Genomic DNA, 27,767 nt, shown 5'->3' with positions numbered 1-27,767 from the left:
AAACAAAACAACCCACAAACCCACCTGAATTTTTTTTTCAAAATGGTTATGGGAACAACCTAAGATCAGAAATAACTTGTGATGTGAAACATAATACAAGTTATATAGCAAGCTGTTTAGCCCTAAGGCAGTAAATACTGAGAGGGTTTGGGAAACTATGTGCTGTGAGCTGGTTATGTGAGTGTAGAACACTGTGGAAGCTGGTTTAGGGATTCGGTAAGATGATTATAAATCTGGTTCTAGACATACTGAATTTGAGCTAGGTCTGGATACAATCTATAGAAAGGTCTAGATGAAAAAGTCAAAAAGGAATGTATAAATGGGAAAGGAAAAGCTGAAGAGAAATGAAGCTGAAGATTTGAGAGGCCATCCATGCCACTGTTACTTTCAACTGAATGTGATCTAACTAATGCAACACAGGGTGAAAAAGGAAAGAAGTGCTAAAGAAAAAGACAAGGGGAAATCTAACATCAAAATTTAAATCTTTCACCCAATTAAAGTTTATCCTACCTGCCAGCTCAGAATTGACTCATGGCTATAAATCAGCCATGGGGAAAGAGGGAGTGGGATACTCTACTCTTTCACTATCCTTTCTCTCCCCTTGCAAACACATTTTTCGCTACCCTTGGCTCCTTCAGGGCCAGGGGCAGAAGAGAAACAAGAAATAAGTCATGATGCTTTAACTAATTGGTGCTGTTGACTATACTCTCTCACACTGGGGATTCAAATGCTGACTCTTTCATGGCACACATTGGTGAATTCCTCAGGGATCTCCACTTGCCCTGGTTCTTGACTTAGGTGGTTTCCTCTCCAGATAACCTCTTGTGATACCCCATCAGCTTCTATCCCTGGTGATAACCCCACATGACCTTGTTCTGCCATGATTCCCTCACCCCAGTGCACAGCCTTTTGTGTTGGAGCCCTTTAGGAATGGCTCTCAATGTGGCCACTTCACCACCCATTCACCCAGAACTGGCCTGAGGAACATTTGGCATCTTTGCTCTGCCCAGTCCTATTGCTGCCTTCTCCCCTTGTCTTGCCCTCTTGGACTACTCTGGTTTCTTATTCACAGTACCCCTAAGCTCCTAGTAGCACACATAGGTTTGACCCCAAAACTCATCTGTGTGCACTCTGGTCATGGCAGCACATGGCAAGTGTTGAACCAAGAGATGCAAGGTCAGCTCCTGTTCTGGCATATAACCCTAGTATCTAGGAGTCCTTCTCTTGAGGCCTCCCAAATGTACTTATGAACATGTAGCTCCTATCTTTCCTCATAGAGAGAGCAGGGGAAATGCCTTCTCTACAATGAACTCTGTGCAAAGATTTCTCTTCCCCGGAATCCTTAGTTTGCTTTTATACAGTGTGTTGGGGGTGAAGGTCACAGAACTAGGTTAGATACTTCTCAGCAAATCATGCTGGGATGTATCTAGTGACTATAGAATGTAGAGGGATTACCCATTATCTTCAGCTTTGTATTTTAGCTGAAGTTTCAAGGCAATAGGAAATGTTCTATTCCATTGCTTGCTACACTTGTGCTTGAGAGTGTGCGGTAATTTTTATGGGTTACTTATAAAATGAAGAGGTTGAATTCATCTTTCTAAAGTCTCCTCTGTCAGTAAAATATGCTGGGACTTCCCTGAATCCCTTTATTTGAATCTAGCTTCTCGAGAAAATAAAAAATCAGGAAGTAATCTTCAAAAGGCCTCAGAACAAGTAAAAATAGAATTTAAAAACACATACACAGCACGAGTACTTAATTTAGTAGGAGAGTCCCTTGGGTCTCTCCTCAGTGCCTAATTACCCTGTTTCATATACCTTAGCTCAGATTAAATAATTGAATACTATAAAAATTAGTGTTCTTTTGTTGCAAATAACTTAAAAGTGCCTATCAACTAGGTTATTTATTACAATCAAAAATCTAACTCAAATAGACTTTAAAATTTTTAAAAATTTAAAAAAAAGGTACCATCCATGTAAGTGACATGTCTACAGGCCTCAGGCAAACTTTGACCCAGGTTCTTAGCAAGGACCTAGTTTCTTCTCTTTTTACCTGCTGGTTTTGACTTTATCTTAAATCTAACTTCCCTTACCGTTGTAAGGAGTCTATCAGAAGCACCTGACACTTAAATATCTCATTTATGTCCATTGGGCATTTTTGCTAACTCCTTTAAAAAAAAAAAAAAGATTTTATTTATTCATGAGAGACACAGAGAGAAGGCAGAGACATAGGCAGAGCTAGAAGCAGGCTCCTTGCAGGGAGCCCAATGTGGGACTCGATCCTGGAATTCTGGGATCATGCCCTGAGCTGAAGGCAGACGCTCAACCGCTGAGCCATTCAGGCATCCCTTTTTTGCTAACTCCTAAGAATGAGAAAGGAAACTTTTCTCTCAGAAGTTCCCAGAAAATCCTTTTAATAGCTGAATCAGAACAAATGAGGTCATGCGCTCACTTCTGCATCAATAACTTTATACAGGAGTATAGAATGTTCTAACTGGCTTCAGTCTGGGCCCACTCTGATACCAAAGTTAATATCAATTCTACTCAAAACATATGACTGGATATTTGGGGAGTTGTTAGGAAGGAAGAAATAAAGAATGGATGATGAGAAGCATCAACAAATGTCCACTACACCAACTTGGGGGAGGGAGAACAGAAATTATTATCAAAATATGGTAATGTCTTATAGAACCTAAGGACAGGAATGTTCTGGACCTCAAGAAGGAAGAGTATTGGTAATGAGAGTTTCTTTGTGAATCCTTGCACACTTTTTCATGGCCTCTTGTTTCTCCTCATTAAGCATCTACTTTACATAGATCTTAGAATACAGGCCATATGATGGGCTTAGCTAATATCTTCTCATAACTCCCAAGTTCATGTATTACAATTACAGACTCACAGAGAATTTGATCTCACTCTGGGTCCAGACTTCCCATTACTGAGAGGGACCATTGATTAGTCTAGTCAGATAGGCTTCCCTTCATGCAGTCAACTGTTACCAGGCACTGGATACCATAAGTAAACTTTGTTTCTTCTAGGAACATGCTCCTGTTTATCAGGGAGGAGTTAAGGTCACCACAGCGAGCTAGGCACCTTTCACACAATGTGTCTACCACAAATAGTAATTGCTTTAGACAGACATATCACTGCAACCTGTTAACAACAAGAGAAAGAAAAAGAATTTACAAATCAGACACAAAAATGTAAGAGTATGGAAATTTATCAAGATAGTTCCAAATGACCCAATAGTCCATATTCATGATGATAATGCTGAGTCATTTAATGAGACAGTAGGTTTACTCTTTTCTAGTTAAATTGAAATTTTATCCTTCTGGAATTATGTGGGGCCACTGTTATCTAGTTAGTATAACCTACAGCTACCCTATTCTGTCTTTTGTCATTTCCTTAACCTCTATACATTGTTGAGATTAATTGTTAAGATTCCCTTCATTGTGCATATCTGCAGTTATTTCCAATTCTGAACCACTATAGTTGTTTCTGACATGAGTTCTTTCAACACACATTTCCCTCTCACCAAATAGAGATGCTTGATGATGATTTTCCTCTCACTAAATAGTATGCTTGCCTTCTTCCATAATGTATATGTTTTTCTTTACATAGTTTTGACTGAAGTGATGAAGGTAGATGTTATTTATTTTAGTTCCCAGAGGAGAACTTGTCATCAAACTGTTTATAGATATCATTATTCCCAAGTTTTGGTCACAAAACTGAATATGTGTACTAAATGGTTTTTCTGTGCTGAAGTCTGATCTACTTGAGAAATAATGCTGTCTGTGCTAAAAGACCCTCAAGCACACAGAACTGGAATAAAGTAACAGAGATTTATTACCAGAGAAACCAAAATAAATTGTACTCATCTTTCAGTGTGTCAGGAATGCTGAGAAGCTAGATCCAGGACCACCTCCCTTGAGCGTCTGTCTTGTTTTTCCTTAATTTTTCTAGATTTATATACCCTTCTGGAGACAGCAGCGTCATGGTTCAGAATGCAAACTCTAGAGTTAGGAAACATGGTAGCAGTTAAAAACATGGGCTGGATTACAATCCGATGTCTTTCACAGGGAAATTAGGAAAATTACTTACTTTCCCTCACTCATTTTTCTTCTTTATACAAGAGTAATAATGATAATAATACCTACCTCACAGGGTGGCTGTATAAATGCAGTGCCCATATTTAGTGCACTCCGTCTATAACCTTCTTTTGTATTCTTTACTAATCTGTTTTCTTTTTCTTGTATTTAAGGGGAAAAAAACATTTTATTTTGAATAAGCATTAAAACCTGAATACACATTACAAGCAACCTCCTAAAAGATTGCAGAGACAGAAAGATCTCATCCCCAGTTACATAGCTGAACCATAACTAGTCCCCAAATAAGACAGTTTGATAGTACCATTTGTCACACATAGTTTATCTTAACTTAACCTGGTTATTAGAGTAATCCTTTGCACTAGCTAATTGACTTTATCTGAAGGAAAAAAAAAACAGCTTTCCATTTCTATGGCAGGAGGTGGTATTATATCTTGGAATAAGGCACCCGTCTAAGATGGGTTTCTATCCTCCTACAGAAATTGGAAGACAGAGGTGCTTATTTCCTTTGCTGTACCCTAAATTACCAAGAAATTTGATATTTTCAGTATTTTTTAAGGTAATTTAACTTTAATAAAAGATTGAGAGGGGCACCTGGGTGGCTCAGTGATTGAGCGTCTGCCTTCAGACTTTGGTCATGATACCAGGATCCTGGGAGATTGAGTCCCACATTGGGCTCCCTGCATAAAGCCTGCTTCTCCCTCTGCCTGTGTTTCTGCCTCACTCTATGTCTCTCATGAATAAATAAAATATTTTTTAAAAATTTTAATTGAGATATAATTGACAAATAGCATTATATTAGATGCAGATGTACAGCACAATAATTCAATATTTGTATATATTGTGAAATAATTACCACAGTAAGTCTAATTCTTCCAATCTTAATGAATCTTTATATACCAATGTAAGATATCTGAAAAATTTCACCATACTTGAATATCAAATCATTCTTTTTTTTTTTTTTTTTTTCAAATATTTCTCAACACTTTTCTGGAACCATCTATCTTAGTTAAAGCCTAACTCTCTTGGTCAGTTCAGATTTCTAAGGAGCAAAGGCCAAATTCCTTGGTAGTGACTGGTACTTTCTTCTGATCTAACGAAGAAATTGCTGTCCTGTTTTTTTTATCTCTCTTTTCTGGAAAATGCCTGGAAATACTCTGGTGCTCATTAAGGATTAAATAGTCACAGTTTGAATTAATGACTGAGCAATGGCCATATGTATCATAATATTTACCTTCCTTTGCCAGTACCTTTATTTATAGTAATGAACTCTTTAAAACAAAGAAAAGAAAATACTAAATCCACATTATAATAGCAGATGCTTAGGGATAATGGAATAAAGCCACTGCCCCTGAGGCAGGGGCTAGGAGTCCCTTTGCTGGAACCAGTCAAAGCTGGTTTAGAGGCATTTACTTCTAAGAAGTACCTCATTATTGTAACTTTGTGGTTTGTACCCAATGGAGGCTGAAGTGGAACGTGTAATGACCTCTGGGTCTGTATTTTGAAATAGCACCATGTGTTAAGTAGCACGTGTTAAGTAGCATCTTACAGTAAAGGAGACTTGAAACAGAATCCAAGACAGTCCTATTTATTAAAACATTGATATTAATAGAGATTTACAAGTGGGCCTATAACCAGAATTTAAGTTTAAAAGTGGAAGTGTAAAAAAAAATAATAATTGAGAAAGACAAATTTCTGAAGCACAATTTATGGAATGATTTTATCAGTAATGCTTTCTAGTCTAGAGCAGCAAACCCCTTGAGCCAGTTTCTTTAACTGTACTGCCCCCTGGTGGTAGGATGATTTAGTCCATTGACAGAGGCAGGTTGGAAGGAAAGAGAGGAGAGGCTGGAACAAGGCAGGGGCAACAGGTCAGATAAGTAGAAAAAAGAAAAAGAAAGAAAGAAAATAGAAAATAAGTTTGCTAGAAGAATATTCAGGAGATCCTGCCAGTGAGAATGTTGGGGACAGCACTTGGTACCCTGTAGGCGCTGCTTTTGCTGCCCATCTATATTGGTGAGCGCTCTTGAATTCCTTAGGACAGACAACGGTTTGTTTCGTTTCATTTTACTTTACTTTGAAGCCCTGTGCAGGGTAGCTGTTGTGATACTGAGTCACAGTTCTCAGCCACCACTATCTCAGTGCTCCCTATCATCTTGGAGAAATGTGGCCTAGGAAATTAGATGATACTAATCCACAAGCATACACTTGGCAGAGGAGATGTCAGAGTAGCTCCGTGGCCCAGCGGAAACCACTTGGAGGCTGATGGCCAAAAGAGGGCCTTGATGCTTGTTTATAAGTTATGCCTGTCTAATTTCAGTGAGGTGAGGAGGCTTATAATAAAGATCCCATTTAGAGAGATGTTTGAAAAGTAAAAAAAGATAACTAGAAGCAATGTTGAGGAATCAGCAGAAAGTGCCAGCGGCTGTGGCACAAGGTGATTGTCACAATTGAGCATTACCTCTAGTTTTAAATTTCCTCCTACCGAGGAAAAATTGGAAGTACAGGGACTAAAATAGTGTGCATTGCATGAAAGGATGAAATATAACTGTCCTTCAGAGATACATAGTTTCTGTGATTGGATCGAGGTGTTAAATAATGCTGCAGTGGTAATCATTTTGCAATATATACATGTATATAAATGTATCAAATCAACATGCCGTAGTAGTACGTAAACCATAAACTCACACAATGTTGTTGTATGTCAATTATATTTCAATAAAACTGAGGCAAAATTTTAGATGATTTAAGAGATACAGGGTTCCTGGCATTACTTTCCAAAAGGAATTTATCCTAGAAATTCTAGACTCATAAATAAACACTGAATTTAAAGGCATCCAGATGCATAGTCAATTCTCTTCCACCAGAGCTTGCAGATCTGTTACTTGATCTAGGTGAGTACTAGATATGATGAATAGTTCCCGTTTGTCAGTGATTCCTAGCCTCTGGTGGGACCCCTAGTGGGCCATGGAGCTATTGCCATGTGTCTGTGAATATGTATTTTAGATGCATGATTTCAGGAGTAAAAACTTAATGTAATGACGACTAGAACTAGTAATATATAAATTTATGTAAAAGAGCTGAATTCACACTAGCTTTTGGTTATTATATGTTTTCTTAGTTAGATTCTACTAACAATACAGTTGTTAAAATTTGATATTACGAGTAGGTCCTTATGCTTGACCAGGTTATGAACCATTACTGGTGCAGACTGTCTAGATGGTGTTACTGTTCTGAGCAGAGAAAGAAGACTCCCCAGCCCCAACCCCCACCCCTTCCCCAGTCACTACTCTCAATAACTGTTTTTTGTTTTCTGAGATGAGCTCCAGGAAAGGCACCCATGTGCTCAGATGCTCTGGGGCTTTGTTCAGTAATCAGCTTTGTGGTTTTAGGAGGCCCAAAAGAACTTCAGGGCTTTCCACTCTGAGCACTTTGTTCAGGAAGCTTAAGAGACTTGTTGTGGTTTCAGAAGTGACATGCTTGAAGTTCTGGAGTTGGCCCAAACTACTGCTCCTGCTCAAACTGATGGTAGGAAGAGAGGCAGCCATAGGGGCTGTTGGCCCAAAAACTGAAGCTGTGGTTATCTCTACAGACAACGGCTCTTTAGCAAGCTTGCAATTGCTCCATACCTCTTTCATGTGGGCAAAGAAAGAACTTTATCAGACAGAGAGTCTCTATTCTCTTGAAACGCTGGGGTGAGAGGAGAGGAAGTTGGGCAGTAGATCAGGGCAGAATTTACAACAGGGAAAATCACGTTTCTGTTGAGTTGTTCCTTATCACAGGGGCAACTCCATGCCCCTGGATGCGTCATAGATGCTCATGTGCTGGCTGATGCTCAGACTGTAGCATGAGGCCCCCAGAGAGAAGGGAGATCTCTCTGAAGCAAGGCTGAAGTCTTAAGCCAGTGGACTCTGGATCACCTGTCATGGCTTGGCTGTTTAAGGACAGAGGCCAACGGCTGCAAGATTGCATGGGCATTGCAAAGCCTTGTGAGAGAAGCAGAGGTACACAGTATTTCAGCCTTGCCCCTTGCCACAGTGCCATGAAAACAAGCCATCCAATCACCACCCAAGGACAAGCTGGCACATTTGTTAAGGAAAGTACCAAGGTCACAAATTGTACATCTTTAGTTATAACTCTAAGGGCACATATAAATTTGAGCATCCAACCCAAAATGTCTTTCCTGCTATTTATCATAGCCCTTCAGTTGTACCATTGGAAATTTATTTCTTGGAGTCAAGAGTCTTTTCAATCTCTCTTAGAATACAAATATTCTGGAGCATCTGGATGATGCAGTCCATTGAGTAGCCAATTAGTGGTTTCTGCCCCAGTCATGATTTCAGGGTCATGAGATGGAGCCCAACATCTGGCTCGGGCTCTGTGAAGAGTCTGCTTGAGTTTCTCTTGCCCTCTCTCTCTGCCCCTCCCCACCTCTCTTTCTCTTTCTCTCTAAAATAAATAAAATAAATCTTTTTTAAAAATACAAACATTCTGGTGGGTTTATCCAGTAGGAATAGAGGAAATGACTGATGTCTGGAGATGGGACAGATAGCTGGGAAGGAGCACAGAATGATAGAATAAAAAGTCAAGACATTGTGTTTACAGCTTGTAATGCCTGGAATAGTAATCCATGGTCAGAAACAAGGTGGCAAGATCACAGCCAGTGCAGAGTCTAGCTTAAAGCCCAAATTCTCAATTCCTCCTCCTTTCCTGCCAACCCCTCTTCCACTCTGGCTGACTTAACCTCAAACTTTAAACTCTTCCCTTACTCCTTTTGCTCCAGCAAACCCATCATATAAAAAGCACTGAACCAAGGAAATCTTCACTCACATCTTGATTCTTTAGGTAAGGAATTCCATTTTTATTTTCTCATATAAAAGAGAGCTAGTCCCATCATGGTTCCCTGATGCTAAAATAACAAAAAAAAAAAAAAAACATATTTTTCTTGCCTTTCTGAAATCTGGAAACCTCTTAAAATGTGTACATTTAATATGGTAGTGTTTCTTTTTTTTATATATCCCCAAAAGCTGTTACTAAATACATGGTGTATCTTCTAATTAATGGTCCCATAGCATTAAAAAGATACAGTTTGTTTTTGTTTTTGTTTTGCTCTTTCTCACAAGTTAATGTAAGGAATGAATGTGATAATTCTTGTGAAAACTTGGCAGTATATCAAGGTAGACAATAAAATGCCATGGGATTTTTTTTTTCCCTAGAGGGCCTCTTATCTCTTGAATGATGGTTCAAATGATTCCCAATGACATCCTATACAATAGACACATGAGGCCTTCTTTCCTAAAGGCACAATGTTATGAAGCTGAGTTCTATTATTGAAAAACTCTTTAATATCATAAAAGTGTCCTGATCATTAAAATAAAAAAGTGATAAAATACAAATATATGTTCTTACAAACATTAAAAGTAAACATAATATAAATTACATGTTACATATATTATATACATTAATTAATACATATTGAAAAGAAGCATTATATATGTTCCTTTAGGGATTTTTCTGCATGTCTGGGTTGACTAAAGTTTCTTAAAATATGAATCTAATGATATTTGGATAGGAAATATCTTCTTATTTTCCTAAATATCCCATAGAAAACATAGTTGGGCTTGATTACTCTGAGACTTATTAAGGTATGATGATTATTTTAGGGATGATGGCTCTTGGGTTTCTGGCAGACCAAGAAACAGGAAGGTTTGGGTACAAACCTTGTGAGTACCTCTCATTGATATGAGGTAAATAGCCCCCACTCTTCTTCCTGGTCTATTCTTTAGAAAATTTTTATATAGGAGGTATTCTTTCTCAAGTGTCAGACTTCAGAATATACAGTGTCAGGGCTACTGGGGGTCTGACTATGTCATCATTTTCAGATTCCAAGAATTGATTTTCCCAAAGTTAGATGTAAATTTCTGGCAATCAGGATTCAAACTTAGAACCCCTGGTCCTGTGTCCTATGGGTATAAATATTTTTTGCAGCTAAAAAAAATATGTTATTTGTTGAATAACTACTATGTGCTAAATTCCATAGTAGGCATAAGATATGCAAAGATGAATACATGCTCTTACAGATGGATAAGGAAATATGATAAGGACATAAACTAGAAACTCACAGAAGAGAATTCCAAATTGTGAAAAACATTTAAATGTGTGTGATTTGCTAGCAATTAAAAATATGTTAAGAGTCTCCTTGGGGAGCCAGGTACAGGTGACCATGTGGCAGCTGCTTGAGCCAGGGGGCCATTCCTGTGAGCAATACTGTCAGATTCTTAGGCAGTCCTGCCCACCAGTGGGGGACTACAGATGCTGCTCCCAGTGGCAACTTCTGAAGATGTTTCCGTTCCTGAAAAGCCTCAGCTTAGATTTGTTGAAAGGGCACCACTTGTGCCAAAAGTGGGAAGAGAATCTAAAACCTTGGGTGACATATGGGGACCTTTACTGAAGCTACTGAGTTCACTGAAGGCAATTTTGCAATCTTGGCACTTGGTGGTGGTTACCTCCATTGGGACCATTTTAAAATGATGTACCTGACAATGAGCTGCTCTGCGGACCCCAAGAACATGTTTGCCTTATGGAGAGTACCACCTCCTTTCAGGCCTATCACCTGCAAGGGTATGAGACAGTAAGTGGGGGGAGGCAAAAGTGCTTTTGGTCACAATATGACTCCTTGTGAAGGCTGGCTATCTCATAATAGAGATGAGTGGGAATTGTGAATTCAAAGAGATACAAGGTTTCATTGACTATATTGCTCACAAATTGCCCTTCTTGGAAAGGAGAAAAAATGAGTGGGGAATATCAGAAAGGGAGACAGAACATGAGAGACTCCTAACTCTGGGAAACAAACTGGGGCTAGTAGAAAGGGAGGTGGGTGGGGGGTGGGGGTGACTGGGTGACAGGCACTGAGGGGGACACTTGATGAGATGAGCACTGGGTGTTATTCTATATGTTGGCAAATTGAACACCAATAAAAAATAAATTTATAAAAAATAAAAAAAAACAAATTGCCCTTCTCAGCAAAGTCTGAGTGTATAAGACTCTAGAGAAGATGTGGAAAGATCAGGAGCAATGAGAACAGAACAACCAAACCCCTGTATCTTTCAGCATATAGCCACTGCCAACACTGACGATGTGGGAAGTCCTGAGCCCATATGACTTTACCCAGAAGGGGCAGTCCTGGGGCAAGTTCTGTATGCCTAGATGTGTGTAGTGATAATGTAAGAAATAAATGTACAAAGGTTACTGAGAGAAAAAGAATCTACACTTTTATTCCTCTCATTCTACCCTTAAAGTCTTTGGGTAGCTCTGATGTCTAACCAAGGAGCAGCATATGAGTAGATGATTTCTGAAAAACTGTACAATATCTGTTGATTTTTAAAAATCTTTTTCAAGTTTTTAAATTCCAGTAGTTAATACACAGTGTAATATTAGTTTCGTAGAATTTAGTGATTCAGCACTTACATACAATACCTGGTGTTCATCATAAGTACTCTTCTTAATCCCTATCATTCATTTAACCCATCTCCCCACCAAACCTCCCCTCCAGTAATCCTGTCTACTCTCTGTAGTTAAGAGTCTGTCTTCTGGTTTGTCTCTTTTTTTCTCTCACTACTACGTTCATCTGTTTTGTTTCTTAAATTCTACAGATGAGTGAAATCATGTGGTATTTGTCTTTCCCTGATAGACTTATTTCTCTTAGCATAATACTCTCTAGCTCCATGTCATTGCAGATGACAAGATTTCATTTTTTATGTCTGAGTAATATTCCACTGTGTGTGTGTGTGTGTGTGTGTGTGTGTATCACATCTTCTTAATCCATTCATCAGTCAATGAATATTTGGGCTCTTCCCATAATTTGGCTATTGTTGATAATGCTGCTATAAACATTGGGATGCATGTATTCCTTCCAATCAGTATTTTTGTATCCTTTGGGTAAATACCTAGTAGTACAGTTGCTGGATCATAGAATAATCATATTTTTTAGTTTTTTGAGGAACCTCCACACTGTTTTCCTGCACCAGTTTGCATTCCCACCAACAGTGTAAAAGGGTTCCCCTCTCTCTACATCCTTGTCAACATCTGTTGTTTCCTGTATTTTTAATGTTAGCCATTCTGACTGGTGTGAGGTGTTACTTCACTGCACTTTTGATTTGTATTTCCTTGCTGATGAGTGATGTTAAACATCTTTATATGTCCTGGAAAGAGGAGAGAGAAAGGAGACAAAAGTTTATTTGAAGAAATTATAGCTGAAAAATTCCCTAATCTGGGGAAGAAAACAGACATCCAAATCCAGGAGGTCAGAGAACTCCCATCAAAATCAACAAAAGCAGGCCAACCCCAAGACATAATATGATAAAGAAAAAAATCCTATGGGCAGCCCAGGTGGCTCAGTGGTTTGGCGCCTCCTTCAGCCCAGGGCCTGATCCTGGAGACCCGGGATGAGTCCCACATTGGGCTCCCTGCGTGGGGCCTGCTTCTCCCTCTGCCTGTGTCTCTGCCCCTCTCTCTCTGCGTCTCTCATTAATAAGTAAATTTAAAAAAAAGAAAAGAAAAAGAAAAAAATCCTAAAAGTAGCAAGACAAAAGAAGTCCCTACCTTATAAGGAAAGACAAATAAGGTTAGCAGCAGATCTCTCCACAGAAACTTGGCAAGCCAGAAGAGAATGGCATCATATTTCAATGTACTGAGAGGAGAAAATCTGCAGCCAGGAATACACTAGCCAGAAGGCTGCATTCAGCATAAAAGAGAGATAAAGAGTTTCCATGACAAATAAAAACTAAAGGATTTCGTGACCACTAAATCAGCCCTGGAAGAAATATTAAAGGGGACTCTAGAGGGGAAGACCAAGAGCAACAAAGACTAGAAAGGAACAGAGAAAATCTCCAGAAACAATGACAAAACAAGTTACAAAATGGCACTAAATACACATCTATCAAGAACTAGTCTGTAAGTAAATGGACGAAAAGTTCCAGTCAAGACATAAGGTATTGGAATGGATAAAAAATACAAGACCCATCTATATGCTGCCTACAAGAGACCTAAAGACATCTGGAGATTGAAAGTGAGGAGATGGAGAAACACTTATCATGCAAATAGACCTCAAAATAAAGCTGGAGTAGTCATACTTAGATCAGACAAACTAGATTTTAAACCAAAGGCTGTAGCAAGAGATGAAGAAGTGCACTATATCATAGTAAGGGAGTTTATCCAACAAGATCGAACAATTGTAGATTTTTATGCCCCCAACTTGGGAGCACCCAACTATGTGAAACTATCTGTTTTTTAAGTGCATTATTATACTTACATTAAATAAAGTTTGAGGATTACCTCAGGAAAAAAATGTATATCTGTAAGTTAATATGAGAATCATTCTTTTCTTTTTTTTGATCTGTTTAAAAATAATGGCTGTATCCAGTGATAGAGAAAGTATGGGTAACTTTCCAATACTGTTGATGAAACAGGAGTTTGGCAATATGTATGAAAATAAAAATATATATCTTTAACCTGACAATTCCCATTTGGGAATTTAAGCAAGGCAAATAATAGAAAAAGGAGCTCAACAATATGTATAGATTTTCATTGGAATATGGTTTGTTTGTTTGTTTGTTTGGAATATGTTTTTAAATAATGGTTTCATATGAGCTTCATTTATAGTGTTGTTAAATAATTTATGTTACATACTTTCAGTGGATTGCTGTGCAGTTGATTATGTATTCCTATGTTAGGAAAGCAATCTACAATGTAGACCAAGTGAAAATAACAGAATGCTATATACAGGCTCACCCTGTTTTTAAAACAGGATTTTCTATTTCTGTTTTTAAAAAAGTATACATACTTATATGCATACTGAGACATTAAGAAAGATCCTCCAAGATGATAAACACGGACCAATCTTTCATTTCTTTTTTATACTTCCCTGTAGTTCCTTAAATTTTTTGCAGTGAGCTTTAATTACTTTTATTATATGAGAAAGGTATTAAAATATAAGTATCAAGCACTCTGTCCTCAAGGATGTCACATTTGTATACACAGGCATATTTTTTCAAGATGAAGTAAAAATGTCTAATAATTCTAGAATTTGATGAATTGGCAGAACTAAGCTGTGAGTTCATCTCTCATTTCAAAGCCCAAAGTCCAACTCCAGGAAGAGAGCAGGGGATCCAGACAAGTCTTACCTTCCTGTCCTCCAGTGAGCCAGCCACTCTGATCCTTTTCTCAGCATTTTTCTGCTTATGGTAAATCAGATCCAGGTGATATCATTTTCTTCAGCAGGAGAGGAACTAGAATAAAACAGGAGGTTCCTAAGTTCTAAGCACTCTTTTAGATACTCATATATCCTCCACTGATGAGGTGAGTGTTGATAGACAGAATAAGTGGCACTAAATTGACAGGATCATGACTCACATCTAGTCTTCTAGTTCCAAAATCCAAATACACTTCTATGTATTTGTGTGTTCTCCAACATATAGATTCCTGCTTTAGTGTAAAACAGTTTGTGCCTAAATGTTTGCACTTAATTGAGTCTTCCTTAGAAGAGGTTTATAGAGGGCATATTTCTCTATGTCCTATCTTTCTTTAACTGGCTAGAGACCTGCACACTCCACCCATCCCTCCATCTGTCCTTGCATCCATCCATCTATCCATCCTTACATATATTATCTCCATTTACCCATTTTTCCATCTAGTATTTGTTAAGAGCAACATTGTTTAGAGTTTAAAAGCATGGTCCATAGAATCAAATTGGCTAGATTCAAATCATAGTTCTACCATTTATTTACCAGATAGAGACCATGGACAAATCATTTAAATACTTTGTGCCTTTTTTTGTAAATTGGGGATAAATTGTAAATTGGGGATAATTGTAAATTGGGGATACCAGTACTTACCTCATAATGTTGTGTACATTAAATGACTCAATCAATCTAAAGTACTCAGAGTAATACCTTGCATGTAATAAGTATATTTCCATCATGATTAATATCATGCTCCAGGCACTGCACTTGATACTAAAATTTCAAAATTGAATTTGAATAGATAGAATCTAGGCAAAATAGATTTCTGCCTTCAAGACTAGCGTATAGTCTAGAGGGAAGGACAGGCACACTTATGATCATAAGCACAAAGTTCTGTGGGGGCAACACTGGAGAAGGCGGGTGTTAAGGAGGGTTCTAGGGAAGAGATTATCTAATCTGAAGTCAACCAGCTAAAGATGGGAAAGGCTGGGAAGAAGGCCTGGAGGCAAGAATGTGTGGCAAGCTTGAGGTACCCAGATGGTTCAGAACAACTGAAGTGCAGAGTGCCGGAGGGGAGGTCAGCTGGCTCTAGTTCTTTGACAACTTTTATAGAAGTTCCTTAAATCTAGTGGCACTCACGACACCCCTTCCCCTTTACTTGCATTTAAATCTTTTTGCCTATTATTGCCCTTAATTAATAACAACACATCAGACCTAACATCTAAGTTTGGAGTTCATGGGTAAAAACTCTCCTTTCATCATGCTTTCAGTTTTTGGGGTGAAATGGCTAAGTGTTTCAGCTACGCCTGTGTCTGGAAACTTCACCATATTTAGAGTCTCAGACTGTGGAAGTGGGATTCACAGTGTCCCCAGCTTTGGGGAAAAGTGATTCCCCCAGCCATTGGATTTGGCAGGCTTTTTGGGACCAGCTGCCTCCCAACACAGAGAACAAGGACATATAGTGGACCCACACTCCTGCCTTCGGTGGAAATAACAGTGTGCCTGGCAGACTGACCAGCTTAAGAAGGCAGATTTATTTTATAGTTCTTATATTGTCTTTCTCTATGATAATAATGTTCCAAGGAAGGAACTTGAGTGCTGAGACTACCGCTGACTAGGATTTTTATGACTGTCTTGACTATTCCCAAGTCCTACTCTCCCTCTATTTCTTTGTTTGCCTTTAAAGTATCAAGTATTAAAATATTTTTGATTACTCAGTTTTAACTGATGCCTTATTCATCACAAAAGTTATGTATTCTTAATTTTTTTCTTCAATTCTTTTCGTATATTTTCTCTGAAGTATGTGTCTCCTGTTCTATTTTGAGATTCTATTTGAAAAAAACATAAGGATGCTCACTGGCCTGGTTGCCAGTTTCCAGAGAAGGTTCAAATCTTGTTACCTATATCTTCAAAAGGATTTCTGTAGCTCTGTCATAACACCTTCAGTGTTTCTCTGTCGTCTTCTGCTTTCTTTCTGTTTTTTGGTGTAACATCCTCCAGAGGGTATTTTTGGCAACAGAGCTTGTCTGAATCAGTCTCCCTCTCATTTCTGAGGCAAACCAGTGATTCATCTTTGGTTCAGGAGGACTTTCACAAACACAGCTATATTGTTTTGTATCATTAAGGTTTGAGTTAGGGAGACAGATCAACGGGAACTGTCTCAGGGGCATTCAACTTTCCAGTTAGGTCCTCGTTGTTGCTTCTGTCAACAGTAACAGGAAGACTATGAGTGCAAGTGAAAGTCTTCTGAGCCTGATTTTGACACCTCCTCCCCGGCTCAGGAGACCATGAGGTGGGTAGAGGAAGAAAAGCTGGAAGTTGAAATCACAAGTGAATTAAAGAGTAATGAAATCATGTGTGTCCTGATGTACTATCCTGAAAAGGGGCAGGATCCCCTATATTGTATTCCTGCCAAAAGAATTTAGTCTAATTATGCAGAAATAATCAGTCACATCCAAATTATGAGATATTTTGCAAAACAACTAGTTTAGGATTTTCAAAAATATCAGTGTAGTAAAAAACAAAAGATTAGGAAATTATTCTAGATTAGTTTTTAAAATGTGCCAGCAGCATGAGCATCACCTAGGGAGTTTATTGGAAATACATAATTTCAGGGCCCACCCCAGAGTTAAAATCAGAATTTGGATTTAACAAGATCCCCAGATGATTTGTGTGCACATTAAATTCCGAGAAGCTCTGATCTGATGTATAATTCATGCTCAAATTTCCCTCAGTTGACCAATAATATTCCTTTTGGCTGTTCCCCAACCCACCCTACTCCAAAGTTGAATCTAATCAAGTATCACACCATGCATTTAGTTGTCATATCTCTTTATCTTTTAATCTAGAACTGTGGCTCTTAAACTTTAGCATGCATCAAAATCACTTGTAGTGTTTTTAAAATATAGATTGCCATCTCCTAAGACAAGGGAAACAAAAGCAAAGATAAACTATTGGGACTACTCCAAAATAAAAAGCTTTTACAAAGGAAACCCTCAACAAAACAAAAAGGCAGCTTACTCAATGGGAAAAGATATTTGCAAATTATATATCTAATAACAAGTTAATATCCAAAATATGTAAAGAACTTATGCAACTCAACACCAAAAACAATCTGATTAAAAAATGCAGAGAGGACCTGAATAGATATTTTTTTCCAAAGAAGACATACAGATGGACAACAGGCACATAAAAGATGCTCAACATCACTAATCATCAGGGAAATGCAAATCAAAACCACAAAGAGATAGCACTTTAGACTGTTAGGATGGCTAAAATCAAAAAGATAAGAAATAATGTGTTGACAAGGATATGGAGTAAAAGGAACACTCATATACTATTAGCAAGAATGGAAATTAGGATAGCCACTGTGGAAAACAGTAGTTTCCTCAAAAGCTTAGATATAGAAATGTAATATGATCCATTATTCCACTATTGATTATTTACCCAAAGAACACAAAACCAAAACAAAACAAAACAAAACAAAAAAGAACACAAAACCCCTAATTTGAAAAGATATGCGCACTTTTATGTTTCTTGCAGCATTATTTATAATAACTAATATATGGAAGCAAACTATGTCCATTGATAGATGAATGGATAAAGGACATGTGGTATATATATGCAATGGAATATTACACAACCATTAAAAAACGAGATCATGCTGTTTGAGACAATGTGGAAAGACCTAGAGGATATTAATGCTAAGTAAAATAAGTCAGACTGATAAAGACAAATACCATAGGATTTCACTCATATTTAGAATCAGACAAACAAAAATCCACAGATGAATAAACAAAAAGCAGAATCAGACCCATAAATACAGAAAGCAAACATGGTTGCTAGAGGGGGGACAACGGGAGGTTGGGCAAAATGGGTGAAGTAGCATGAGAGATACAGGCTTCTAGTTATGGAATGAATAAAAGGATAAAAAAGGGATAGCATAAAAAGTATAGTTTATGATATTGTGAAAACATTGCATGGTGACAGATGATAGCTATACTTGTAGAGAACATAGTATAATGTGTAAACTTGTTAAATAGCTATGTTATATGTCTGACACTAGTGTAACATTACGTGCCAACTGTACTCAAATAAAAATAAATAAATAAAAATAAACTTAGAACCTTTACAGGATTCCAGGTAGATCAAAACAAATTCTATAAAATTCAGTGTTTTTGTGGTGCATTTTAGTGGAAGTCTTTGTCTTAATCATTTCACACTATGAAACAATAGGTCTCTTCCCAAGTGCCGTATTTCAGGGGCTGTTTATTGAGCACCTGAAATAGGCACTGGATTCCTAGACAGAAAATAGAGACAATATTTCTGCCTCCCAATGCATACATTGCTGGGAGGCAAAATGTGGGAATAACTGGTCTACATCACATCTTTGCATGTCTGGTTTAAAGAAAATAGTATATCAAAACTAAGCATACTTATGAAATTCTTTGATTATACTAACATAAAAATAAAAAATTTTAAGAAAAAAACCCAAATCCCACACACCCTCCAACTTCCAGATACTGAGAGTTCCTAGAGGTGAGCGAGGTCAGATGCTGCTGGCCCTAGGACCACACTGTGAATAGCAAGGAATTAAATAATAGCATTAGTTCAACGTGAAATTTCTCAGTGTAATAATTAGTTTGTATAGATAAAAGACTGTCTTTGGAGATTCTTGCTGAAGTATTTAGAGATGTAGTATCATGATATCTACAAATAACTCTCAAAAGATTCAATAAAATAGATAAATAGCTATATGGTTGGGTGGATCATGAATGCATAAATAAATGGATGGATGGGTGGGTAAATGGATAGGCTGATAGAGCAAACATTAACAATCAGTGAACGTAGATGAACAGTGAACATAGTGAACAAAAGAAATAGTGAGGAACATAGTGAACAAAAGAAATAGTGAGGAAACAAATCAACTGTGGGGAAGGAAAATCTTCTCTGCCCTTTTAGGTTTATTACCTGGGGCTTTTCATATTGTATTGACAAAAGACAGATTAACAGAAAAAAAAGTTATGCAAATTTTATTTGATGTCAATTTTTATAGGACATTGTGTTTTTTCTGGAAAAGAAGGAGGACTCAAAGAAGTGGATAGGCCTAACAGCTTATATAGCATTTTTAACAAAAAATGAGAAATTATGGAGGTGTCACGACAAAGGAAAAAGTTTTGGGCTTCCAATGGTGGCAAACTGTGGGCAGATAAATACGTGGAGGAAACTAATGAGACATAAGGGCTGTCCCAGTCAGGTTTATTTGTACAAGTCCATCTCTGAGATGGGGGATTTATGGCAGCTCTTGTTTCTCAGTACTTTCTGCCTTTAGTCAGATAAGGAAATCTCTGGGGAGGCTTCTTTATGTATCTCTTGATTCTCAAATATCTTCAGCTCAAAATAATCCTTATGCCAAAGTGGTAGCAGGGTTCAGAACACACTAACCCAAAGTATGATATCTTGGCATATTGACTGTTTTAAGCTGGAGGAGTTTGAGAAATGGAAGGGGCAGAAGGACTGTCTAATTTCCTCCATTTCCCCTGAATTAGGTCTTAAGACGCTCATGTGAGAGGTGTCCTCCTTATAACGAGAGGAAAGGAGTGTCCTTATCTCCAAAGATAGAGAGACCCTGAGAGGAATCTGAACCAATAGCCCTTGCTAAGTTTCCTCCAGTTTACTACCTTAATTCATACCATTTTGTCCTATCACATTTTCCCATGACTCTCCACACTTCATCAAACCTAGCATAAAAATGCTCAGGTTTAAACCACTTCTTTGAATCTCATTTCCTCACATAAAACTTATATTACATAATTTATATGTTTTTCTCTGTTAATCTGTCTTTTGTTAGTCTAAATTTACAGGATCCCAGCCAGTGAACCTAAGGAAGGTGGAAGAAAGCATATTTTTCCCCTCTCCTACAGTGGCATATTTTGGAATGGCATAGTCTGATCTCCTTCAAAATAAAAAATGTCTACATCGAGATTGTAGCTTTTACTGTCCCTATTAACAATATACCAGCATGGAGTAGTGTGGAGTGTGGTAAGAGCAGTCTTTGGGCCGGTCTGATCTGTACCACTAAGGCTGCTGGATGAGTGGAATGTAGCGTATGGCTCAGTAACTGGCCTTTGTCTCTGGTTTTAACCTGAGAAGCTGAGTAATTTTTATAGATAAAATAAATACTCATAGATAGTGTTTTGTACCATAAGGACTAAAATGAATTGTGACAATGAACTGATTTATTTCATTAATACCAGTTAAGTCCTCAGTCAGTCGACCGACATCTTTTACTATTCCTATGGGATGTCAGGAATATATGACCCTTGCCAGCTGTGTCCAACCAGTGATCATCCTCGGGGACTTACAGCAGGAAATACTTCAATCTCTGGGAGGGGTGGTTCAAAGCACCCTGGTAGAGGTGAGGAAGGAATGCAGATTCTGCCTCAGGTAATGCCAAATTAGAGAGCCATGGCCTCAGCAGGTCGCTCAGGCCTTTTGGGACTGTTTTCTTGTCTGTAGCCTCACCATTGTACTGGGGCAGGGATTTTCAGATTGTGCTTTGTGGAACCTTCAGAGATTCCCTGAAGAGAGCTCAGGGGCCCCCAGAAGGAGTGAGAACACACTTTAGACAGGGCTGGAAGGCAGTCCCTCTCCTGCTTCAACCACACCTGTGAGCTATTCACCCCTGCACAGCAAATGACAGTCCTGATGGGCATTATAGGTTATCCAGTGGTGAGTGGGACACTGACAGGAGGAATGGGATGGCAGGGTGGAGAGAGAATACAAAGGAAAGAAGAGGCTTCTACCAGGACTGGGAGACACACCAGAAAGCCTCATTCTTCTCAACACTTGTTGAGTGCCTCCTGACTTAGACAAGACAGTCTACATAAGGACTGAGGAGGAGGAGGTGATGACAGCACAAGGTCCAAAGTGACCATCCAAGGCTTCTTACAGGAGATATTTTTCAGTTAGATCCCAAAAAAGGAATCCTGATATCGAGGCCGGTGTATGTCCTGCCTTCACCTTCCATAGCAATGAGAGAGGACTCTTCATGTTGTCTTTGTAAACGCCTTGTGAAGCTCTGTGTTTCAGTAGGAAATGCCAAGTATCCCCTAGCACCAGGCAAAATTGGCCATTACTTGTGAGCCTAGGAGAACAGGTCATGTTTGTTGGATCATTAACTGTTGCTTATGCTTAGATATAATTTTATTTTTTTTTAAGATTTATTTATTCATTCATTCAGAGAGAGCGAAGAGAGAGGCAGAGACACAGGCAGAGGGAGAAGCAGGCTCCATGCAGGAAGCCCAATGTGGGACTCGATCCTGGGTCTCCAGGATCACACCCCAGGCTGCAGGCAGCGCTAAACCGCTGCACCACCAGGGCTGCCCCTAAATATAATTTTAAGCAAATGAAAACAATTTTGCTAGTGAGTTGTAGTGTTTACACTGACCATTATTAAGATATTTTCTTAACAACACCTCTTGCCACAGTGGACTGTCCCACCACCAGGCCCAGGTCTGTAGGCTGCTTCCTATTACAGGAAGAAATGGCAATGCTAGCTGCAATTTCTGGTGTTTAGCATCTGCCTACCAAAAACACCCTCATCCACAGTTACTGGCTACCTATTAGTCACCAAGATATAAATTTGAGATGTAAATAGCATCATATTTGCTATTGTTTCAGGTTTAGTCCAACAGCTAGTCCTAGTTTACTACTTACTCATCCAGTCATGACTCCAGGTGCTAGAAAATAAACCTTTAACATATTGGAACCCCATAGTCTCAAATGTTGCAGTAGGCAAGAGCTTGATATTTCTTTAAAAACATGAATACACATGCAGAGAGAGATAAACTTCATATTAAAGATTTCTTCTGGATTTGCATTTACCCCCACTACATCCACTGCTGCTTCTGGTTACACTGACCAGTTCATAGCCTTGCATAAGGAACTGAGTTTTTCTGAGCCTTAGTATCTCATTTATAAAATGAGAGGGTTGCAGGCTCCTGAATGGCCATCCTATCTTTGGTCTGATTCCATGCTATGTCCTTTGCTTAGAAACTAATACCAAACCTCTAGACCAATTTTGCCTCTCAAGAGACAGTTGGCAATGTCTGGAGACATTTTGGGTTGTCACAACTTGTGGTGGGGCTATGAATGGCATCTAAGGGATAGAGACCCGGAATACTACTAAATGTCCTATAATGCACAAGGCAAGCCCTCACTACAAATGATTATCTGGCCCAAAATGTCCATGGTGCCAGGTTCCTAAACTCCCTTCTAGAACTGGTAATTTCTGCAAGTCTTTAAGACTGCAAGGTAAATGTCACTTCCCACAGGACACTTGATCTGATGCCCTAAATTGAACATAAAGCTGTCAGAACACTTTTCCCCATATGCTATAATTGTTCTTCACCCATTTTTCTCTGTAGGAGATAAGGTAATATATCTTGTTTAGTGCTTTATGTCTCTCTTGAGCTTAGTATGTAATATAGTTGAACAAAGAAATATGAGTGGACAGTTGGAGTCAGCTAGAGCTGTCATAACAAAGTATCACAGACTGGGTGGCTTAAACAACAGAACTGTATTTTCTCACAGTTTTGGAGGCTGGAAGTCCAACATCAAGGTATTGGCAGGTTTGGTTTCTTCTGAAGCCTCTCTCCTTAGCTTGCAGAGATGGTTGCCTTCTCAATGTGTCCTCACAGGGTCTTTTCGCTGCGTACATGCATCAGAGTCTCCTTTTATAAGGACATCAGTTAGATTGGATTAGGGCTTACCTGATTTTTAATTTATTACTTCTTTTAGTGTAATCACCTTGTTCAAGACCCTGTCTCCAAATATAGTCACATTCTGAGGTACAAGGCCCGAGGTAGTTAGGAGTTCAACATATGGATTTGGGAGGGGGGACATAATTCAGACCATAACAATAGGTTTTTATTATCTCTTACATTCTGCTGTTTAACTCCATAGGAATGTTTCAGTTGAGAAAGAACAAATCTCCTTATCCCTTTCCACTTCTGGCTCTTCTTCAACAATCTCCCCACCTTTCTGCCTCCAAATTATGGACAGTTATGAGATTAAAAAATGGAAACATCTGGTTTTCTTGGCACTAACACCCTTTCACAGGTGATCAGAGGCAGATATCAGTGCATGGTTAGATCCTGCCTCGCCAATAACAAGCTGAAGGATCTCAGGAAATCTTAGTTCTTATTCTGAAAAATAGGACAATTTTTATACCAGTCTCTTAGAGTTGGTGCCAGGATTCATCAAGATAATGCATAAGATGTGCCTCACACAGTGCTCGGTACATAGTAAGTATTCAATAAATGTTAGCTTTATTTGACCATTGTTTTTTTGGGGGGCGGAGGGTTGGCAATAAATTAGACATTTTTTTGTATTACAGCAAAGTTCTTTCTTTCACCTTAAAAGACCTTGATCTTTATAAGACGAAACGGTTTGCTAAGTCTTTCCTTTTTAATTGACATTATAGATAATTTGAGAAACCCAATTGTCATCTAGTTTTTGCTTACAACTCCTACCTTAGTACCCTGTTTGCCATCAACTCTTCAAAGCTAAAGACAGACTAATCGGAAAATGAGATTCAGATTTCCTCTGAAACCTTGTTATCCCCTTCTCACCCATTCTGGAATCCACACCTACATTAAACTTGTAGATTCTACTTCTTTACTACCACTTAAAGTTTTCTATCTCTCTACAGGCCTCTCTCTCCATCTTGGCTGGAATCGTCACTCTTTCTTATCTAGTGCCACTTTAGAGTTCAACTTCCCTGACCCTGGATGAGTCCCTTCACACCCACCCCCTACACTACTCTTAGTTTGATCTTGCCAACAAAAAAAAAAAAATGCCTCAGTGGCTTCCCCTGGCTTTCAGGATTGAACTTCAAGCTTAATTGCAAAGCCCTTTCTAATTTGGCCCCTACTTCCTTTTCCAGCCTTCTGTCTCCCAGGCCCTCCCCCTAAAGGCATTGTGCAGTGTCACACTTCTGTACCTTTTCCAAGGGTCACACTGTCTACTTACAATCTCCTTCCATCCTTCACCTGGGCAACTCTTACTTGTTCTTTAAACATCTATCTCTTCCTGGAAGCCTTTTTACTGCCCCCTAGCTCCAATTATAGCTTTTATTTATTCAGGGATGTTTGAATACAGTGAAATGCACAGATCTTAAATTTCTAATTCAAGGAGTTTTAATAAACTTATACACATTCACGTAATCTCTACCCCAGTTGAGACATAGAAAATTCCCTCATGCTCCCTCTCAGTCCACCTCTACTCCACTCCCCACCCCTGCATAGATAACCATTCTTCTAATTTCTATCACCACGGATTAGGTTTTTTCCTGTTCTTAAACTTTATATAAATAGAATCATATGGCATAAACTCTTTTGTCCATATTTATGGGTCTTTTGGGGAGCTTTAGTCTATTCCTTTAATCTATTTATTTATGTTTACACCCAATACCATATTGTCTTAATTGTTGTAACTGTGTGTAAGTCTAGAATTCAGATTATTCAGACTTCACCTTTGTTCCTCAAGACTATTTTGGTTAATCTAGGTATTTTGCATTTCTATTTTGCATTTCTGGGTATTTTAGAATCAACTTCTACCAAAAACAATGCCTGTTGGAATTGCAAGTGTGATCATAATTATACTGAATTTATAGAATTTTGAAATGAATTGAAGTTTGAATTGAATTTTGGGGAAAATTGACTCGGTAATATTCAATCTTTCTAATCCATGAACATAATCTACTTCTTCATTTATTGAGATCTTTTCAAATTTCTCTCAGCAATGTTTTGTAGCTTTTAGAGGTTCTGCATATCTTTTATGAAATATATTGCTAAGTATTTTCTAATTTTGATAGTATTATGAATAAGATTAAAAAATTTTCATTTCTCAGTTTTTGTTGTTGGTATATATATAATTGATTTTGTATATTGGCTTTATATATTGAGATCTTGATAAATTTAACTATAGTAGTTTTTTCAACTCCATGGGGCTTTCTATATAATCATGTCCTCTGTAAATAGAAAGTTTTCTTTCTTCTTTCCAATATTTATACTTCCTGCATCTTTTGTCACCTTATTACACTTTTTTGGACTTCTGAAACAATTTTGAATAAAAGTGAGAGTAGACATCTTGTTTTGCTCCTGATCTTAAATATTAAGAATTTAATAGTTGATAATTAAGTTTGATGTTAGCAGTCCGTTTTTAAAAAACTGCTTTTTATCAGACTAAGGAAGTTTTTTTTCTATTTTAGTTTGGAGAAATTCTTTGTTGTTGTTAAATCATGAATAGGTATTAAATTATATCAGATGCTTTCTCTGCATCCATTGAAGTGATACTTGGCTTTTTCTTTTATTCTATTAATATGTAGATTACATTGATTGATTTTTGTATGTTAAACAATCCTTTCATTCTTTGCATGAATTACAGTTGGTCATGCAGTAATAAAGTTTTATGTGTTTCTGGATAAAAATGTGCCAATTTTAAAGCATTTTTTGTAACTATGTTTATGAAGGATATTGGTCCATGAGATTTCTTTTCTCAAAAGATGTCTCTTAAACTTTGGTATCAGAATGCTGGTCTCATAAAATGAGTTTGGAAGTGTTTCCTCATCCTCTGTTTTCTGAGAGTTTGTATAACTTGACATCATTTCTTCCATAAATGATAGAATTCACTTAGGGAAGCCATCTGGACCTGTAAGGTTTTTTGTGAGATATGTTTTTATTATGAATTCCATTTCTTTTTTTTAAGATTTATTTTTTTATTTGAGAGAGAGAGAGAGAGAGAGCATGCATGCGTGCACATGTGAATGGGGGGGGGGGTGCAGAAGGACAGGAAGAGAATTCTCAAGCAAACTACACGCAGAGTGGAGAAGCCAACTCAGGGCCCATCCCAGGACTCTGAGATCATGGCTCTGAAATCAAGAGTCAGACACTTAACCAACTAAGCCACCCAGGCATCCTTGCATTTTATTTTTTTTAGTAGAGATAGACCTCTTCAGCTATTCTATTGTTCCTTGTGTCCATTTTGGTAAATTTATGTTTTAAGGAATTTTTCCATTTCATTTCATTTTTAGAATTTATTAATACAAATTTTTAAAAATAATACTGATTTGTTATAATGTCTATAGAAGCTGTAGTAATGTTTCTTCTTTTATTTATATTAGCTGTCTACATTTTCTTTTTTTGTTCATCAGCCTTGCTTGTTTTTAAAGTGCAATCTTAATTTTAGACCTTTTTATTGTCTAATACAAGCATATAGTACTAAAAACTATGTATTTTTAAAAAGATTTTATTTATTTATTTATTTGAGAGAGAATGAGAGTGAGAGAGATCACAGAGGGAGAGGAGAAGGAGAAGCTGACTTACTCAACTTGGGGCTTGATCCTAGGACTCCTAGGACCCCACAACTATAGTTTTTAGTACTGCTTTAGATACATCCCACAATTTTGATTTTTTGTGTTTTTATTATTACTAATTAAAAATATTTTCTAATACTTCCTATTTCTTCTTTGATTCATGAGTTATTTATAAGTCTGTTTCTTAATTTCTAAATATTTAGGGTTTATTGGGATATCTCAGTAGTAATGACTCTAATTTAATTTCATGTGGTTTAGGGGCAGCTAGGTGGCTCAGCTGGTTAAGTGTCTGCCTTTAGGTCAGGTCGTGATCCCCGGGTCCTAGGATAGAGCCCTGTATAGAGCTCCCTGCTGCCTGCTTCTCCCTCTCTCTCCCTCTGCTGCTCCCCCTGCTTGTGCTCTCTTGCACTCTATCTCTTTCTCTCAAATAAATAAATAAATAAAATCTTTAAAAAATAGTAATTTCTTGTGGTTTAAAAATATATAAATATATATTCAGATTTTGAAATTTATTGAGATTTATTTGGCCAAGCATATGGCCTATTTTGGTAACTTCCATGCAAACTTAAAAGGAGTGTGTATTTTTAACTTGAAGTTGTTGGTGTTCCATAATACTAGTCAGATCAAGTTGGTTGATAATGTTATTAAAATATACTGTATATTCAGTGTTCTATCAATTACTAAAAAGTGTCTCAAAATCTCCCATTATAACTGTGGATATTTCTATTTGTCCCTTTAGTTTTCTCTATATTTGCTTCATTTATTTTGAAGCTCTATTTAGATGCACACACATTTATAATTATTATATCTTCCTGATGAAGTGATCTTTTTATAATTATGAAATGTTCATCTCTTCTACTGGTAATGCTTCGTGTTTTTAAATCTATTTTGTCTAACATTAACATAGGCCCAACGTTTTATTATAATTATTTTTTTATTGCATATCTTGTCCTATCCCTTTACTTAGAACTTATTCTTATATATTTACAGTATGTCTCTTGTAGAAAGCCTTTAAGTTGTGTCTTATTTTTTTTATGCTAAGTCTCC

General features: G+C 37.7%; 1 long non-coding RNA gene and 1 pseudogene across 11 annotated transcripts in view; both read left to right on the top strand.

The window, feature by feature from the left end:
- Positions 1-27,767, top strand: part of LOC144291551 (uncharacterized) — a 117,773-nt gene that overhangs the window by 37,004 nt on the left and 53,002 nt on the right. The window lies entirely within an intron of this gene.
- LOC144291341 (large ribosomal subunit protein uL16m pseudogene) lies at positions 9,772-15,804 on the top strand (annotated as a pseudogene).

This window comes from Canis aureus, chromosome 20 (genome assembly GCF_053574225.1).
Source record: "Canis aureus isolate CA01 chromosome 20, VMU_Caureus_v.1.0, whole genome shotgun sequence".
Lineage (NCBI taxonomy): Eukaryota > Metazoa > Chordata > Mammalia > Carnivora > Canidae > Canis > Canis aureus.
This window is presented reverse-complemented; position numbering and strand designations above follow the sequence as displayed.